This window comes from Cyrtonyx montezumae, unplaced genomic scaffold, assembly GCF_038088225.1.
Source record: "Cyrtonyx montezumae isolate F1298 unplaced genomic scaffold, pur_monq_1.0 scaffold_8, whole genome shotgun sequence".
Lineage (NCBI taxonomy): Eukaryota > Metazoa > Chordata > Aves > Galliformes > Odontophoridae > Cyrtonyx > Cyrtonyx montezumae.
Window position 1 is genome coordinate 17,885,618 of NW_027072089.1, and position 20,558 is coordinate 17,906,175.

A 20,558-nucleotide genomic window follows, 5' to 3' on the forward strand; every position below is an offset into this window, starting at 1 on the left:
TTAACAGTAGGTTGATCGACTTTTCCAGGGTTATATATGCAGATTATAAATATGCAGTACTGTCTGCAAGCCTGCAATATTTTCCTCAGACTCCTCCAACCAGTCATAATCTGGTGACTTGGAATCATTACACTTCTCCAAAAGTATTGACTCCATTTTTATTATATTTGCCCATGACGTCAGAGGCAGATGTTGGTAGTATGACAGTAGAGGTTGAACCTTCCCACCAATATTCCTTTACGTTCTGTTGCTAGTGGCAGATGGTAGCAAAGGGACAATCTGATAAATTGGTGTCTGACATGAAAGTGTGTATGAAGTTTCTGGAGACCAAAGAGTGGATGTGAGCGCAGGGAAGTGGTGAGTGGTGTGTTTCAGCAGTGGTGACGATGACAGTGGGTCACCTCCACTGATGCAGATGTTTACAAGCATGTCATGCAGGTTCTTGCTCATCGCAGGCAAAAAATGTGTAGCTAATGGTGGTGACTATGTTAAAATATATTGTTTTGTAGCTGAGATTTTGTTATATCAAAGACTGTTATAGTGTTTTTGTATCTGTTGTAGTTTCCATGGAAATAAATAGGAGGCATCAGTTTCGGAGTGACCTATTTATGTGGCTCCGAGCAGTCTGCTATCAGTTGATGCCAATGCAAGAAAGGAAAAATGAATGAAAAGCTGTCTCAGACTCTGAATAAAGACAGAGCAGAAGCCTGCCCTGTCTGCCGCAATGCTTGTTTAAAACTAGCTGAGGTTTAGCCACAGAAGCTGTTGTGTCAGCACTGGGATGGTAAACTATCCCTGTATGCTCTTACACCGGGGAAATCTTTGCTCATCTCCAGCTATGAATAGTCAGAAACTGAACTACAGTTATATTTAAAGCAGACATTGTTTATTCAAGACAGAGAGAGAGAGAAAGCACTGACAAAGCCAAAAAATAAAATAAAATAAAAGCCTGACAAGAGCTTTCCTAGAGGAATCCAAACATCACTGTGGTAGCAGTAACCTTCCACAGCTCTGACTCCCTCCCTGATATCAGCAGTTCCTGACAGGTTGCCCAGAAGGGAGGCTGCCTTTCTTCACCTTCCAAAGCATTTGCTACTTGCTTCCAAGAAGAGGCTGTGGCAACACCCTTTGGTTCCAGCAGGATAGTAGCTCTGAACTGTGCTCATCTCAGTTCAGAGCTGTGGTTACACAGCGGACACTGCTTGAGAACTGCTTTAAATCAACACATTACCAGATGCTCAGCCCTGCCAGTTTTGGCAGCTGTGCCATCTGTCTCAGTCCCCATGATGGAGTAGACTTCGTGGACTGTTTGCGACTCCCAAGGGTTCCTGTGCACGGAGCACACAATGCCGGGATGTGGTACCTGGGCTCTGGCATTAAAAGATGAGGAATTAAACCATCCAAATGGCCCACAGCAACAATGGTGGTGATATCTGTTAAAAACTGCTTCCCTCAATCTGCATCCCAGAAGAAGTAATCTTTATTTTCACGTAGAACTCACATGTTCAGAAGAGATGACAGGCTTGGATTTAAAATCTACAAAGGCTTTTTAAAGTTGTACCTTCTTTCTTGTATCTTTTTGCTGAAGTCTGGAGAAATTGTTATCACTTGCCCTTGGAATTCAATGCTTCTCTCTTTCCAGGCAGCCTGGAGGATCTTCTCCTTATCTCTCATTTCCACTAAAGTCACAAGCATTGTGTTCTTGGAAGGAGTACCCTTGAGTTGGTTGCGGGTGAGCATTTCATAGCATCAATCAATGCAGGAAGCAGGCTCATTCGCTGGCAACTCCCAAATAGTGGATTGTCATTTTTCTAGGAAACTGCTAGATCCTTTCAGTCATTTCCAGCAGAAGATACTGAGAGTTATTCACACTGAGGGGCTGGTTGAAATACTAGCTTGTTTCTGGGAAATTCAGCTCTCTGAACATGGGTTATATGGCATGTTTTAACAGATCTTTATTTAGCCTGCATACACAAGGCCTCTATGTGTCTGACCCATTGATCTGTACAGTCGATGTGATTTTCTCACACACCAATGTAGAACAGGAATACTACTCAGCTTTGCTGGAAGCCAGACACTATCCAAGAGGCAAATCCAAGGTCTGCATAAATAATCAGGATCTAAATAAATAATGCTGCTGTTGGCTTCTCATTCTTTTCCTCTTCCTCACTTTAGAAATCAGTGAGTCATGTGCAGAGATGTGGGACTGAGAGGGGGTAGGAGAAAGTTGGCATAGAAGACAATTTATGATATGTCATATAACAGATTTGATTATGTGTTTTTCACCTTTTTTTTAATTTCTCCTCCTAATTCTATTAATTGGCTGAGATTACATAGGTTTAGTAAATAGGTTTATAAAAAAATCAAGCTTCCCTCACTGAGTACCTGACAAACGAAATTACATGTTAGTGTATACTACATGTATTACAGTAGTGTCATCTTCACAACTAAGCTTAAAGACCTCACTGGGTTTCTTGAAGAGGTGAAGGGCAAAGAAATCCACAGATTCCCATCCTGTGACCCAGAGATGCTCACATTTGCTTAAGCTGAAACAAGGGCAAACAGCTCAAAATCAAATGAGAGAGAGTGCAGTGAATTCTGCTGTGCCACATTCAATACCATAGTGGGATTAACTTCAGCAACCCCATCTCTCACTGAGAGTGCAGAGGGGCAACCCATCCCATGGTGGAAATACTTCCATGTCTTCCCTACCAGCCAAGGCTCCTTTGTAGACACTTCCAGCAGTGGCACCTTCTGCACAACCCATCTCTTACACAACAGTACCTTGTTGCATGCAAGAGCTTCGTCAGAAAGAAATCAGTTTAGCTCTACTGATAGCTGTGAAGTCATATCAGCGTAAACCAATTTAGAGAGCAATAAAATCTTGAAACTAATCAAAGTGTGCTTCATTAGGAAACTTTCAAGATTCTAAATTCATTAAAATTAGGAGGATATTTAGAGAAAAAAAAAAAAAAAAGAAAGAAAAAAAAGGTAAGGAGCAAATATACGGCAATTTTCAACTTTTCCCATCTACAAATTAACCAGAAAAGAGTTACAGATTTGTCAAATATACATACTATTTGAATTCAGTGGAAATTTTATGAATAATTTAGTCTTCAAATTGTGTATCTTCAGGACTTATTAAGAATTTTTTATCCACAGTCTGAGATATTTATTTTTGTTTTGACTGAACATACAGATCAGTGATGGATTTCTGCTCATTAGTATGAATTTTATGTTGTTGCACGTAAGATTTACTATCCCATAAATAATATCAGCAAACTCATTTGTTAGCATAGCCTTACAAAATGAACGAAAAAAGAATATAAGCACAGCTGAATATAATGTAGTTAGAAACTGGATCTTCACGGAATTTGACCTTTTCAAAGCCTCTTTGTATGAATCTAGTTTTAGTATGCTGAGCAGTCAAGTCTTTAATATATTTAGGGGGGAAAAAAAGTGAATTTATGTTCTTTTACACCTTTTTATATAGTCTCGAAGGGAATTGAAACCATATGCTGATGAGATGCTCCAGTAGCAACAGCTGGGGAAGAGGTAGACACAAAGAGCTGGGCAGAAGATGGACTTTTGGCAGACCATGAGAGCTGAGTAAAGTAAATTCAATCTGTAAATACACTGTGGGCAGAGGGATGCAATTTCTGTTCTGAGACCTCTTTGATATGGAATGAGCCAGGAGTCAAAATAACCATAGCTGGTTCAAGAGATGGTCAGAGACATCGGTGGGTTAGAGGGGCTGTGAGGTTAACCTCACACTCAAGCTCTGCTTGTTTTGCGCCATGGCTTTCTTTCCTTGCAGGAATTTATAGCAGTCACGGTGTCTTTCTGTTTTTTTGTTTTTTTTTCAGAGCTGAAACAATCTGGGGTGCCACCAGGTTCAAGCCTGACCCGAGGTCTCAGGAGGATGACCTGAGCCTCCCAAGGGATACTGCAGGGCTTGGTGGCTTTCTGCCAGTGCTGAGCTCTGGAGAGGGTTATTCTCCTTCCCACAGTCATGAGTCAATTTCCTTCATGTAATGCCTGTTCTGTTTATTTCTGAAATAACCTCCTGCAGTGGAAGTCCCTATTTGCTCCCATTTGATGTCAGTTCAACTGCTAGACAGTTTGGTACAGCATTACCCTTGTATTCTTGGAACTATTATGGCTATCTTGAAAATAGTCATTTTTTGTTCACATAGTTTCAGACTTTCCCAGCAGCCCACCTCCCCAGGCTTCTTGTGAAAATACAGCAAGATGTAGAAGATTTAAATAGACAATTTCTTTCTATATTCAACCATGAAACTTCATGTTGATATTAAGGGTTTAATACTTCTGGTGCAATAAAGCACCATGAAGCTCAGTGTAACGATTTTACACTGCTATGCGTGTTGGCCTTGAGGAAGTTTGGGACTGAGTGTTCAACTTACATTCATGGTTCCTATTCTTTCTTACTCAGTCCTCCAGATTGTCTCTTTTTTTAGAGTATACTTATGGAAAGATGAGCAAAATATAAACCCCAGCTTGCAAAGCATTTACAACCTCATCTGAGAAATGAGTCACATCATCATGGAAACTTCCCAGATTTGTATATATCATCTGTAGTCATCACTTGTAGGATAGAAAAGAAAATAACTGTAAGCATATGATGTTGAAAATTTTTATGGATGAAGGAAAAACAGAAACACTGTCAAAGAAAGAAAAGAAAAGAAGAGGAGAGGGGGTAGCCCTGGAGAGAAAGTGTGTACTGCTAGACTGAGCTTGGGTTAGAAATTCCTTTGAGATGAGGCTGTTTGTGTAGCCCATCACTGATAAATAAAACATTCAAAAACTAGGTCAAGATTAGAGCAATGAGACACTAAAAAAACTTGATGATGAGCAACTTTTTTTTATGCTGAATAAATATGCCAAGACTCATGAGCTGAAACTGTTAAAAACTGCTCATTATTAACTTAAAACATCCAAGGGAAAAATGAGAGCCATAAGAAAGAAATCTATGGATTAATTCAGAGTATCTGAGCACTGCTGCTCAATTTTGGCTGAAGTTCTTCAGCTTCAGGACATTTGAACTTTGAACAATCTTTCAAGGACGAAGGAATCAGTTTAGCATAGTCAGCCTTTACTGTGGAAGTAAAATTGGCAATGAAATGGAAAACAACTCAAAAAATCATGTTTTGTTTATCATATCACTCCTCAACATGCATGACTATACAGGGGACAGGAGTATTGGGAACGTCTTGTCAGAACTATGGGATGCAAAAATAATGTTATTGTCAGCCAGTCTGTGATGGGCAAGGCAGATATCAGAACACCAAAGCCATGTCACTGAATAAAGCCTATCCCAGGCCATGCTCCCAGGTTGTGCCATGTATCAAGGCACAAGGGGCAGCAATCTTTGCACAGCTTCTGTTCCTGAGTCTGGGAACTGAGGCAGTGCACTGATGTCATTTTCCAAGGAAGTGGTAACAAATAGAGGAGCTCTCATAACAGTTCAAGAGACATCACAAGTGGGGAGTGCTGGCTGGACTAAAACTTTCTGGATCTAGATCCAGGCATGGGTCTGCTGTGGGATTGTTAGAGCAATTCAGTTAAACTTTGGGGTTATTACTGTTTCTTTTGTCATTCTACAGCCTGTGTGACTCTGGTCTTAGTCCCCCATGCTACTCACATTTGGATTTCAGTTTGATTACATTTTTAAGGACAAAAGTCATGCTTATTTAGAGATTATTCAGTCTCCAGCATGAAGCAATCCTGCTCCCAGCTCAAGTGCTGCTGAATGCTGTGCTAATACGTACGATCAAACTAGTATGTTCATAGAATATACCTCAAGAGTTTGACCCAGGAATGGCCAGTCCAGGCACCATCACTGTGATAGGTATTGTAGGTTTGCTGGGAAGTTACCTGTTACCTGAAGCATCTGCTTCCAAGTGGTACTCCCAAAGAGCCAGTTTGGTATTTCAGGTTGCTCCAAGAGGTATAAATATTTACTGAATATCTCAGTAAATTGTAGATGATGAAAGCGAAGTGTTAAATGCACTGAGTCCAGAGATCTACACGTACCCAGGAGAACAGACTCTGAATTTGGTCAGATAAGTGCAAGCCATGTGAAAGAGGAAACAGTTTCATATCTTCTTTGACTTCTGGCAGAACACATTTTATTGTTTATCTGTTCATTCACTGATGAATATGTAAGTACCTATTTGGCATTAGTGAAGGGACACTAATCTGAGACAGGAGATAAATCCTGCTTGCAAATTGGCAGCTGAATGCTTGTGCTATGTTCTTCTGCAAGCTGTCTCACTCCTGCAGTTCCTGTTTCCCTCTTTTCCTCAGTGAGCTTCCCCAGCAGAATCTGTCTGGATGGATCTGGGTTGGGAGCTCTCCGGTACTGGTGCTGACTCTGCGGTTACTCAGTGCAGTGATGTTAGTTAGCAGCGTGCTGACATGACTTAATGAATGGGACTGCTGGATTGGGACTAACACTGTGAGACTTTAGATCTGATTAAGACAAGTGTCTTACCGAAGAATCTGGGTTGGTAAGCGGGCATTCTGACTGACTCCAATTCACTTCGGCATATTTTAAAAGCTGCCTCACCCACCAAGCATTGACAGTCACGTTACAACTGGTGCTCGAGGGTAATCTTTCAACAGCAGATTTTATAGTACGCTTCCTGAAAACAACCCCGGGGAAGGGGCTGTGGCAGGTCTCACTCCTTCCTCTCCCCGAAGCATGCCGCTAGGGGATGCTCTCCGGCTGTGCCGGCAGGGCCCGGCGGGGAGCGAGGCTCGGCAGCGGCAAACTGCTTCTCTGCCAGCACGGTGCCGTGCCCACCGCACTTCTCGTGTGAAACAATTCTAGCCAGGTGTCTCATCTGGGCTACCTTCTATTCTTACGGCACAATGAACAGAGAGAAACCATGCAGCGATATTATGTACGTAACACAGGTCTTGCAACTCTATTATTACTTCTCCTCCGCTGCTGCAACCCGTGAATCAGTGAGTCAGATTATATACACACAGTTCTGCTTATATATATTTACACATCTCCTGTGGACACTTCCTTTTTGGACGAGTGGTGTAAGGCAGCTCAAAGACAGAACTTCTCTGTCCCTTCTTGCATAGGGACACAGCTGGTTGTTCTTGTGCCCAGAAACCTACAGCTTTTCCATAAACAAACAAATACAAATAGACAAAACAAACTAACTAAATTTAGTTCTCTAATATACTAACCTATGTACTTCCATAGCAGGGAGGTGACTGCCCCTCTCTGCTCTCGTGAGACCCCACCTGGATTGCTACAACCAGGCATGGGATCCCTCACTCAGGAAAGGTGTGGAGCTTTTGGAGAGGATCCAGAGATCGAGGAGGATGATCAGAGGGGTGGAGCACCTCTTCTACAAAGAAAGTGTGAGGGAACTAGGCTTGTTCAGTATGGAGAAAAGAAGGCTCCAGTGAGACCTCATTACAATATTTAAAGGGAAGCTTATAAGTAGGACAGAAATCAATTTGTTACACGGGTAAATAGTGATAGGGCAAGGGGGAATGGTTTTAAGCTAAGGGAAGGGAGATTTAGATTAGATGTGAGGGGGAAGTTTTTCTCAAAGAGGGAGATGAGGCACTGGCAGAGGCTTCCCAGAGAAGCTATGGATAGCCCATTCCTGAAGATGCTCAATGCCTGGTTGGAAGGGGTCCTGGGCAATCTGATCTAGTCCTTGATCTAGTGGTTGGCCACCCTGCCTATGGCAGGGAGTTGGATCCAGATGATCTTTGAGGTCCCTTCCAACCCAAGCCAGTCTATGATTCTATATTCATATGATCGTGAAAACTGATTTTCAAATCAAAATTCTCTCTGCAGAGATTTTTCTAGGTTGTTTACACTGAATTCTAAACAAAAGCATCTGCAACAGTGCTCCAAAATTACATTCTAACAGGGAAGCCAATTAAAACCTTTTCTTCTCTTAGTTTATTCCATAACAAATGATATGCTATTTTTGTGAAGCCAAATATATATTTTTAAATCCGTTCATTTTGGGGATTTTCCTTTACATTGACACAAGTCTCTTCAGCAAATAAAAATGTGGGTCAGGACCATGGCAAGAGAAATGGTAGAAAAGAATCATGTGTAAGCCACTTTATCCAGTGTTTGAGCCATTTTTTAGCTGCTGATCCTCCTGTTTCTTTCAGGGATCAGGCTGTGGCCACAGTACTGTTTGTACATTGAATTATTTTCTGTTGCTGATGATGTAAATTCCTTTCTTCTGAAGTTATTTGTGTCTTTCAATTTGCTGAAAACCTGTGCCTGTAATTCCAGTAATGTCTTTTTAAGACAGCTTCAACTTTTTAAATTTATAAACTGTTGTTGCTAGCTATCTGCATGCCAGATAGAATCCCAAGCCCTTTTTTCTATCTGGAGTTACACATATCTTTTACTTTTTTATATTAATAAATAAATTTAAAAAGCTAATAAAACTTAAATTACAGTTAAAATAAGAAACACCCAAAACTCTGAAATACTCCAGGCTGCTGTATTCTTTGTCTACTACTGCAGCCTAGCTTCTATGAAAGAGACCAGATGAGCAGATCTGCATTAGCATTTGGCTTCAGTAGTCCATAAGTTCCTTCACCTATGAAGCTTCGATAAGTAAATCTTGAATGTCCTGTTTAATATCTCTCACCATCTGTCTCATCCATTGCATTGATTGATTTCTGGGAGCCATGTTTCAGACAAAGCTTTGTCTGTGCTTTCCTCTGCACTCATTCTAACCTAAGTGGGAGCTGCTTGCTTCTTTCTTTCCATGTTACAGATAGTACTGAGGTATTTTTGCATTTTATTTTTAACACTTCCTTTTATAAACATTGTGACTTCAAGTTACTTTTAGTTTACATACAGATCTTAACTGGCTTTTGAAACTAAACAGCAAAAATGAAATGAATCTGTGACTCAAAAAGGCTCATCATCATGGATAAAGTAGCTTCAAGTGAGCAGAAGCAGCTTTCTCTGTTCCTGATGGTGTTGAGTGAGGGAAAAGGAGAGTGCTGATTTGCAGGGGTTAGTGTTGGTTTTGTCATTTGCATGGAGCTCAAGAGTTTACTGGCAAAAACACAGGGAATGCCATGGAGAGGTAGAATGGGAGCACAACAGGAGAGCTGTTGACTTCTTGGCTCTGAATTGACAACTCCAAACCATTGCTGAGATGGAGAACACTGAATGTAGGTGGAATAAAAAAATGTCATTTCAAGTTTCAGCCTACAATTGAAGTTAATTTTGAAAAATATTCTGAATTTTATTTAATTGTAAATTGGTTTTGAAAGTATCAAAATATAAGAGATGAAATTATGAAAAATTCCCAAATCTATATTTTCCTTGTCCCAAACAAGCAGAATGGTTTTGATAACTTTTTCCTTCAGCTTTCTAATGGGATGAGGTAACTTACCCAAAACAAATGCACATGTTTTGCTTAAATCAGCTTGTTTCCAAAATCCCCGTGTGCATGAAGCATGCAGCCAGGGTGCCCTGTGAAGGTGATGGTGCGGTGAAATCTCAGAGGCAGACAGGAGAGGAGGCCCAAAAGGAGAGTGATGTACAGCTCTGCCATCAGGCACAAAGCAGACTGGGGATGTTTGCATTCAAAACATTGAAAAATGACTGAACCACAAGTTACTTTGCAGAACTTCTGTAGAATCAGGTTTCTAAACTACATTAGGCAGCCAATGGTCTCTTTTCTGTCTTGCTCTTTAATGACAGACCTTGATGAAACTACTCTTGTGGTACAGCAATTCAATATACAGCCACTCTGATGTTTAACTGAAGAAAAACCCAGATTCCTACAAATCCTGATTTAGGCAGAGATAGCCACAAAATATCCTAGCTTGTATAGACATAAACTAAGAGGTCATTGCAGTCTAAGCTTCAAAAAAGGACTTTCTAGCATGAACTCCAATGCTTCTTACTTCCATCTTTGTCTCCTCTTGGCCTGCTTTTCTGACTTAAAAAAATTGAATCCTCCCAGTAACACATTAAGTGGACTCAAATCTATCACATGTTGTTCTTTCCATCTTTCTCTCATCTCTTCATGGTAGAAAAATATTCATCCAACTTGTTGATTTGTGCAGTTATGAAAGGTAAACAGCAGCATTTGAAGCAGGGCACAAGAGATTTCTTCTCTTGTCCGTAAAGTCTTTTATGGACAGCAGGGTACAGTATGAGAACTGCATTCCAAAATAGAGTTCCCCAGATTTCTTAACATCTTCAAAATCAAAGCAAAGACCAAGCCATTGCAGGCATTCAATTGTCTTCCTTTTATATCAGCATAGGACAGGAGTCAAGATGTATAAAAACAGAATATTGGTGCTCAATTTCTATATTGACATAAAATAGGACAGAAAAATAAAACCTTCAGAAAAATAACAATGAAGTATGTATACAGAAAGAGAGATTCATTAAACTGTTGTAGAAACAATGTTATGAAGGGTTACCGTGTATGTTGTCCGTAGGTTCCCGGTTATCCTGGGGTGTCCCAGCAGAACAATTAGGAAACTGTGCTTCTTGGCTGTTCCTCTTAGCTATTTGCTCCACTTAGTACAGAGGGAAAGGACAGGTTGCTGACCTTAGTGGTTAGGTACTGATAGCAGTTCTAAAAAATGCAAATGGAAGCAAAGTGTCCAACTAAGAATGGCTTTCAGAAGAAACTATGGCTTTCCTCTCAGCTAAATGCACATTATGAGGTCCCAGAAAATACCATGAACACAGAATAAAATTAAGTTTTGGGGAACAGATTTATCCTTCTTCTTTCTGAAGAACTGCCTATGTGGGTTGTGCAAACCAAAACCATGAGTTCAAAATGACAATGCAACTGTAAAATAACGACAAAAATTGTCTATGCATTTTATATGAAACGTTCTTTAAGTTAAAAGAATAGAAATAACCCATGGAAGAACTACCAATCCTTCTCCTGTAAGGCTGGCAAATTCATATAACTGTTGATAATTATTTTGGATTTTGACAGAGCAGAAAATCCATGTTCTTTGATATGGAAAAGTTCATGTGAGTTGTTACAGGAAACTTTAAAGGCCATAAAATGTACAGTTTCTTAACTTTGTCTGATGGAATTACTTCAACTGACAGCATCCATTGGTCTGGATGCAACGGCTTTAAAAAGAGATAGGAGGTAAATGAAAAGTTCACTACAAACCAAAACCACCCAGCATATTTCTGTGTCAAACAGTAGTAACTTCTGCAGGTCTCCTCCTGGAAAACTTTCTATATTTTTCCTGGGCTGGATTCCAAATTCCTTCCTTAGTTTAGCTGATGTATATCTTATGTCACTTTTTTCCTTTCTCCTCCACTTTTACTCATCCCTGTAGCTGTGGAACCAGAGGGAACAGGGTACAGGGCAGTGGGACAAGGCAGCAAGCAGAGCCAGAGATGGAAGCAGCGTGCAGCCTTGCTAGCTCTGGCTCTGCTTCCCTGGGGCCTGGGGAGCAGCAGGTGAGTAGAAGGTGTGCTGGCAGCAGCTGCATGGATTCACATGGAGGAGTATGAGCTCCCCCTGCCCCACCTTTCTGTCTTTCTCCACTGGAACTGGCTTTGTGGCACTGTTCACTGTCACCAAATTTGAAGCTGTTGTTGCAGACAGCCACACTCATTCTGGGTGCAGCTTTGCTGAAAATGGCACTTCACTGCGCTGAGTGAATTCTGATGGATGTTCTTTAATTAAAGTACTACAATAAAAAATACAGAACATCTGTACCAAGGTGCTAAGTAATCTGTCCAAACAGATATCTAATTTTTAACTCAGTTATTTCACAGAAATACTACATAAATTTTTCAAATAGGAAATAGAGTTCTCCTTTTCCCATGTGCATAGTATTTCTCTTTATTCAATGAAAATCTTCTCAGCCTGCATTTGGTTTTATTTGAAGTTAAGTGAGCTGTTCTCCTCCTTTGGGCTTCCAGTTCAACAGCTGACATTCTCTGTTGGTACATAGAAAACTAAAGAAATTTCCATTTTCTTTTATTGTGATTTAACATCCTACTATCTATTGCATCTACACTACAGAAACAAATATACATGCAGATATGAACTTTTATGATAAACTCACTTTGCAGAAAACACTTGGGATTGCTTGCATTATGAACATACTGACTTTGTTAACTAGCCCTACAGTGCACTGCTACTCTCTCTTCTTCATAGGTAGCCTGTGGGTTGCCTCAGCACTGACGGTGAGCACACCAAATTGCCACACAATCCTGACACCAACCTCACCAATTCCAACAGGTATCTTCTACAAAAAACAGAGCAAAATCTGGTAATAAAAGAAGATAAGCAACAGCAACAAAAACAGCAAAAGAACATTTATTTTGAGGCATCATTAAGCTGATACTCATGAGCCATATTTTTTATATCCTTTTAATGCCACCCTTTTTCTCTGTTTATTTTATATCCAGTTCTTCAGAAAGGAAGTTATAGGCTGGTATTCCTGTTGCTTCTCCTGCAACCCAAATTTTCCCAGCACATACCAGTCACTGAAAATATGATAGCGAGATACAAAATATGATAATTAGATACAAGCTGCTGATTCTTTCTTTTAAGGTTCTCTCCTGTTTAGCTATGCCATCAGTATCAAAACTCATCTTGGGGCAAAACACCTACTCCATGAGCTTCTGCAGAAAGTTTAGAGCTCTGGGAACAGCCTTGGGAAGCATGGGATTCCTGAGGCAGCAAGAAGCTCTGATACAATTTCAGTACAGAGTTTGTGGGATAAAGGCCTCTGCTGAAAATAGCGTTTCTTATGTTTTGACACATTCTGCCACAGTTTTACAGAAACCCAGAGAAATAAAAATATGTTTTTATTGTTCTTCCTGATGGCTGAAGCTTGCCCTGGCTAAAGCTTGTCATTCATTGCCCTACAAAGAAAACAACATGAAGAATGTTGTGAAAAAAGCAACAAAAACCATGCACACAAAGGAAAAAAGGAGAGGGGGTACATTCTCTAAGCAGGGAAGTGCGAGCCTCACTTGCAATCCAAAACTATAATGGGAGGCAGAGGTGCCAAAAGACCTTTAGCCTGCCAGTTTTTCAGTGAGACGGGTAGCTTTTTCCACAGGAAAGTGGAAATGACCCTGAAACTCAACCCGAGGCAGTGGCCGCTGGAGCAGCAGAAAAAATAAAGGGGTAAAAAATAAAGCTGATTACATTCTGCAGGAAAAGTGATTTGGGAGGGAAGGAGGAGGAGGCTGAGTGCAGTGGAAAATTCGGAATATATTCTGTTTCCAGAAAGAAAATAAATGGTGTGTAGGAATGACCACAGGGAGGGAACAGAGGAGCTGCAGGGAGCATGGGCAGGACTTACGTAGGTCAGGAGGGTGAAGAAACACAGATGTGGGGAAACACAGATGTGGGGAATCATAAAGAGTGATTAGTTGGAAGGGATCTTAAAGTTCATCTATTTGCCACTCACTAGATTAGGCTGCCCACGGCCTTGAACACCTCCAGAGATGGGGAATCCACAAATCCTCTGGACAACTTGTGCCAGTATCTCACCACCCTCTGAGTGAAATGTTTCCTTCTAATATCTAATCTGAATCTTCCTGCTTTTAGTGTAAAACTATTTCCCCCTGACCTTTCACTATCAGTCTGTGTGAAAAGCCTGTCTCCCTCCTCACTATAAACTCTCATTATGCTTATAGTACTGGAAGGCTGCAGTGAGGTCTCCCTTGAACTTTCTCTTCTCCAGGCCAAACAAGCCCAACTACCTCATGCTTCTCCTCATAGGAAAGGTACTCCAGCCCTCTGAGCTCTGAGCACATTTGTGGCCTCCTCCAGACCCACTCCAAAAGCTCCACATCTTTCTCATACTGTGAGCCCCTGACCTGGACATAGTACAGCAGATGGGGCCACACAAGGGCAGAGTAGAAGGAAACAATTCCCTCCCTCTTCCTGCTGGACACCCCTCTTTTGATGCAGCCCAGAACACAGTTGGCCTTCTAGCCCAGAAGAACATGCTTATGTTAAGTTTCTCATCCACCAGGAACCCCAGATCCTTCTTCACAGAACTGCTCTCAAGATTTCTTCTCGGTGTCTATATACATATCTGAGATTGCTCTGACCCAAGCACAACACTTTGCACTTAGTCTTGTTGAACCTCTTTCCTTATATTCAAGAGGACCCACTTCTCAAGCTTGTCTAGGTCCCTCTGGGTGGTATCCCTTCCTTCTCTTCTATCAACTTCACCACTGAGCTTCATATTGTCTGCAAACTTTCTGAGGATGCATTCAATCCTACTACCTAAGTCACTGGTAAAGATACTGAAAAGCATCAGTTAAGATACAGAAGAGCATCAGGGGGGACACCACTCATGACTGGTCTCCACCTGGACATAGAGCTGTTGACCACAACACCTTGGCTGAGACCAGCCAACCGACTCTTTATTCACCAGATAGTTCACTCTTCAATCCATATCTCTCTAATTTAGAAATAAGGATGTGGTGTGAAACCATGTCAAAGGCCTTGCAGAATTGCATGTAGACAACATGAGTTGCCCTCCCTTTGCCCACCAATGCCTAGAAGGTCACCAGATTGATCAGGCATGATCTGCCCTTGGTGAAGCCATGCTGGCTGTCTAAGGTCACCTCCTCGTCTCACATGTGCCTTAACATTGCATCCAGGAGGAACTGTGGTATGATTCTCCCAGGCAAAAAAGGTGCAGCTCACTGGCCTACAGTTCCCCTGACCTTCCTTTCTCCCTTTCTTCAGTATGGGAGAGTTGTTTCCCTTCATCCAATCACTAGGGACTACTTGGCTTTTCAAATATGGTGGAGTGTGGTTCAAAGCTGGACTTTCTTTTTCTCATCCCTCTATATGGGCTGTCTTCTAGACCACAGCTACTGTACATTCAGGTTACCTCGGACACATACCCCCCTGCCTGAAAACTTTTCTCAGATCAGATTTTAATTTTTTCTTCTGCTGGCAGCATCCTGCTTGGAGCAATTGCTTCAAGCATTTGTGCATGTGCTGTGTGTCCCTCAGTTCTGAGGAAGTCCAATGCAGAATGGCTGCCAGCTAGGTCAGGAAGCAGCTGTGCTGTAACGTTACTGTTCTGTATGTACAAGACACCCGGATCCGTGGCCTGCCTGTGTTTGTGGCCTGCAAGCAGGTAGGTCAGTGTGAAGTTACTCAGGAGGGACAGCCTCTGTGAGGCAATCAGTGCAGAAGGGACTTCGGTGGAAGCTGGGATTGCTAGCTGCAATAAAATATTACAAGATTTTTTTGTTGAGATTGAAGAGATGTGAAGTTAACTCATGCCTCTTGCTGTCCATCAAGTTGGTCAACATCACTTCTGGAAATACACTGCTGAAGTATTCAGCAAAAAGCAGCACATCCAACTTAATTCTTCTCTCTGAATGTTTCTGTTTTCTTACGATACCTAAATGTGAGCATTGGTGATGCCCATGCCCCATTTCCTGCCCTCCATGTTGTCATGCGCTGTGGCTCTCCGCATGAGGTAGCAATGAAGGGGAAGAAGCAGGGACAGGATGGGAGAGCTCATCCATGCCAGGAGTAGCGTGGGATGTCCAGAGTCTGCCTGGCCTGGTGTCCCAGCTGGGATGAGGGAGCCAAGTAGCAAGATCTGAATATAAGAGTTGCGTCTAATTTATGTCTGCAGCAGCAAAGAGTTGGGCAGCAAGGAACAAGTATCTGCCTACATGGCTTCTAGAAGGCAAGTGGTTTGATGGAGTGAGAGGCGGGGAGATGAGCTAGAAAAGCTGCCACTGAGTTTTATTGCACCCTTGATCCTGCCAAGGTGTGGGAGCAGAGAACCTGATGTATCAAATCATGGCTCTGCAGAGAGCAGCTGGAGCTTTCCACAGTGTTCCCAATCGATCCAAGCATAAATGCAGACCTGTGTGTGTAGTCTGTGCAGGCACAAGCAACTACACAAATGGGCGACTCTCTCCTTCTGTACCCTTGCTGTGTGTTTATGGGTCTTAGGCAATAGATCTTAGAACTTTGTGCTTGTCTGTCATCGGGTCTTCAAGCTATGTCAGCCTTTGTCATTTGAAGGGTGGCACCTTTCTTATGATAAATTTGTGGTAATTATACCAAATACAGTTCTGCTTTTTTCTATGTTCTCCATAGATGTTCATACAGACTTGCTCAAATCTACCTCCACCATAGCTCCCTACTACTTACTTACAGCTGGTTTGCTGGTGAACTGAGGCTAGCCCTTGCACATAAGGAACAAAGCAAGGGAAGGCGTAGCAAATGCCTATTCCATCTATTGCATTTGTGTTTTGCAACTTAGCCTACACAATTCTCAGAACATGAAGCTTTCTAGACCAAGGATTTTCTTTTCATTCTTGTTTGTGTAATTTCTAGCACAATGGAATCCTAATCCTCGTTGTGTGTTGTGCTATAGACCAACAAATTATTGTACCTTTTTGGTAGTAAAGAGAGAAAACTGGACAGGAAGGAGATTAAGCTTTATTTCTAAGATCAGTACAGAGGAAATGACTCAGATGAACATTTTGTGGTCTAATGCACCTAAGTTTGCAGGTTGTATAAATGATCTCTTACAGGCTTTTTTGTCTTAAGGCACACAGGGCAGTCAAGATGGGAAAAAAAAAAAACAACCCAAAACCATAGGCTTAGGTTAAGAAATGGCCACATAAAGAAAGAAAAGGTCTCTTATCTCAGGAAGAATGGTCTTTGGAGAGCTGCAAAAATCTGTGGCCAGATCTCTGCTACTTCTAATATGCACGAATTAATCCAGACAAATATAGTGATGTGAACAGGTTAAAATATTAAGACTGGAGAGTTTAGAGAGCAGAATAAGATATGTAGGTTGCTCCAAAAATAATGCCTCCTGTTTATTTCCATGGAAAACATAACAGATACAAAAAGCATAGTAACACTATTTGATAGGACAAATTTTCAGCTACAGAGAACACTGTTTTTCAACATAGTCACCATTGTTAGCTACACATCTTTGCAGGCAATTAACAAGAGTCTGCATGCCACGCTCATAAAAATCTGCATGGCCATATGAAACAGTTTGTCTTTCACGTCACTGTTGCCACTGCTGAAATGCACCACTCACTGCCTCACTCTGCTTTCATCCATTCTTTGGTCTCCAGAAAAGTTCAGTAAGAGTTGATGAGTGTCAATGGCTGTTTGTAAGCTATTCACAAAGTTCCTTAGATATGTTTGTTTTGAGATATGTTTTGCCTTAGATATGTTTGTTTGAGGACAAACAGCATGTACATCAGCCCAAGGCTTCTTTTACTTTAACAGTTTGTTTATCACTATTGGTAATATGGGCTTTGTCAAGTCCTGCCAAATGGGACTGCTTCTGGTTTCTAGTAAGGTGAAATGTAATAAGGGATAGGGAAGCTGAATTAAAGATAGCTGAGTAAGCAGGATGAACTCAAATATATTTTTAAAGTTTAGGAGGTTAGCTACCCAAATGCCTCAGTTACCAAACTTTGTGCATCTCCCTTTCTACCTCCATTTGTGAGTGGCTCTACACACAATATGACAACAAACACTTTCTTGTGAAGTGACTTTAGAAAACAAATAGAGTTATGAGTGAGCAAATTTTTGGAAATCGGATTTGATAAGTGATGTGATAAAAGGCCCTCAAATCATCTATATGTATTTTTTACCTTACTGTAACATTTATACTGCATTTACTGCTACCAATACCTTCTTTTTACATAAAATGTACACCTGAGCAGTTGATACTAAACTATGTTCTTGTGATTATGTTACTTAAGCACCATCCGATTTGCCCTGTCTTCATCCAGCAGTGGCTTCTATTGCTTCCATGCACACCCACACCATGTATTTGCTTTGTGACTATGACAGGTTGAGTGCCTTCCTGTTCAGTCTCACTTGCTCCAGCCACCTATGTGTACCACAATATAAATAATTACAGCAACAGTTCTCTATTGTCTGTGAATTCCAAATGAGTTTTGTGTGTTTGAACCATGTAGCAGTTTATAACAGCTGAACAGATGTGTTAATATTGGAAACAACTCTTTTGTTAGGAAGGAAATTGAGAATCCTATACTGAGTATGTGTGTCTGCATTTTTCTGTTATGCTCATGTGTGCATGATTGGGAGAATATTTCTTTGTGCATTCAAAGGGTGATACCAGGTAACAATTTAAAGAGTAGGAATTTGTCTGCTGTGGGGACACCTTGATAATCAAACACGATCAGAAGGAGCAGAGTTGGTGTCTGCTTTTAAGACTGCAGCAGCTGAGGGCCATGAAATGTCTGTGTCCTTTCTGCTTGCACTGCCTGTGTCAAAGCTGAGAAAGGCAGAATTAGAAACAGCTGCTGCATGAGGACGACTGTGTGTGCAGGCAACACAGCGCAGCCCAGCCAGAGTGCCCATTCCTCCTCTCCAACATCAGTAAAACCAGCAAACCTTGGACCTTCACCGGCTTTCCATGCTGGTTCTATTCTTATCAGTGCATCTGAGAAGCCTTAAGCTTTCTCTGAATAGTAGAACTCCACACTTCATTATTAAAATCTCTTTTTTATCCTTCTCCAATGAAGAGTATTCATTGCTGGTGACCTCAGAAGATTTTCTGTGTGGCTTCATTGGCCTGGAAAGCAGCACTTTAGGGATTACAGAACTGCAATATGTTCAGATTTTATCCAGCATTAGAATTGATAGAAAAACTTAAGGATTATGATCTTTAAAGGCAAACAAAAAAAAAAAAAGAGTTAAAGAGTTGTTTTAATGTTAAAAATTCAGTTTTTGATGAATGTGAACAGCTAGGTAGAATACTCTTTGAACTGTGTAATGTAAACAGTATAAAAACAAACATTGGACTTGATCAGAAAATATACAAATTAACCTACATCTGATTAGATCAATGAAATTATTTTAGCACATTTACAAGTTTGGTCAGTTTACCCTCCTAAAGACAGTGTTAGACTGCATATGCAATCATCTTTTCACTTGCCTGTTAAGACTAGAAAGGTAATTAACTCCTATCTTGTTAATGACTGAACAGTTTTGATCTGCTATTAATAGAAACAGACTTGATAAAATACACATTTCAGATCTGGAGAGGTAAACTCCTTAAAGCTCCCTCCTTACTCAGAGTAAACTCCAAGATTAAACAGCTTTCTAATTCTGTCTTAAAGACCAAGTACACAACATAAATATACTCATCTTCAACATTTTGTGCCCTAGAGAACACATGCAACAATTCACCATAAGTTTTCAAACTTCCAGATTCTGCTCTTAAAGTAGATAAATGCCCTTTTGATTACCAGCAACAAAAGAGGCCCATAAAATAGCTAATGTAGTAACATTTTATCGTGCAGTTTTGGAAAACATTTGCACAATTGAATGGTTAAGAGCAATATAGATGCTTCAGACGGCCCTGCGGAAGTGTATGCAAACAACTCTCCTTATTAAATGGAGGGCTTAAACATCTGCATAAATGTAATCTGGCTTCTTGCAAGGTTCAGAGTTGATGACAGAAGTAAAAATCTGACTGTGCCATGCCTCCCTTTGATCCTTGTCAGACTTACATGTAAAAAGAGTTTTGCTGTCTCTATTTAGAAGGTAATGATAAACTCCTCCTGATTTTAGGGAAGCAACTGCTGCTGACTGGGCTGTGCCACCCATCCAGGTATGAAAAGAAAAGCCCAGCACATCGGGACTGTTGATGACTCCTCAGTAAGAAGAGCATTAGAGTGCTTTTCAACGACCTGGGAGTTTTATTGTTGCTGTTTTTAACTGTGTCTCAGTTAAATCAACAATCAGTTAAATTATATCAAGCTTTTAAGACCCATCTGGAGGAAAGACCTGTAAATGGAAAAGAGAAAAACACATTTAGCCTTAAAAGTATAGCCAACTACAATCAATGCTGCATCTCATCTTCTTTATGGCTTTGCAGCCTACAAAGGAATAGTAATAGTTACTCGACTTCAGTTATGTGTATTTTGAATGGAATTGCCTTGTTTTTTTAAGCCACCCAGGCTTAAAAATATTTAAAATGGCAGAACGTGGAATGGAGTACAGTTATTTTCCATGGCAATTGTAAACATTTGCTCTCTATTGTAACAGCTCTTGCTCTTTGAATGTACAGTTTTGAAAGAGTTATCCAGGCGTATCTGGGATTTGTTAACTGAGGAGAGTGAGAGGATACAGGAAGCTATAAATAACACAGTGCATGCCCTGAGTGGTGTGATCACATGCCTAAAAACTTTTGGCTGCAAAACTTCCTCCAACTGTTTTTCTGTCTTCTGTTGTTCAGCACATCCTACCTGTACCTAATATAGGACGGAGACAATTAAAGTCTGGGACTGACACGCTGAGGCAGCCCCAACAGAAGCTGAACACAAAATGATACACATTCATCTGGGGGGAATCTTGGCCTTGAATGTGTATGGCTTATGGCCTTCCCCAAAGGAGCAGGGGGACAGGACTGGCAACAGGAAATTTGGGAGAGCCTGGGTGTGCGGCTGATGAGGCCTTGACAGATTTGATCTCTCTGGTTTGTAGGGCTGAGGAAGGCAGACAAGAGCTGGAAGGACC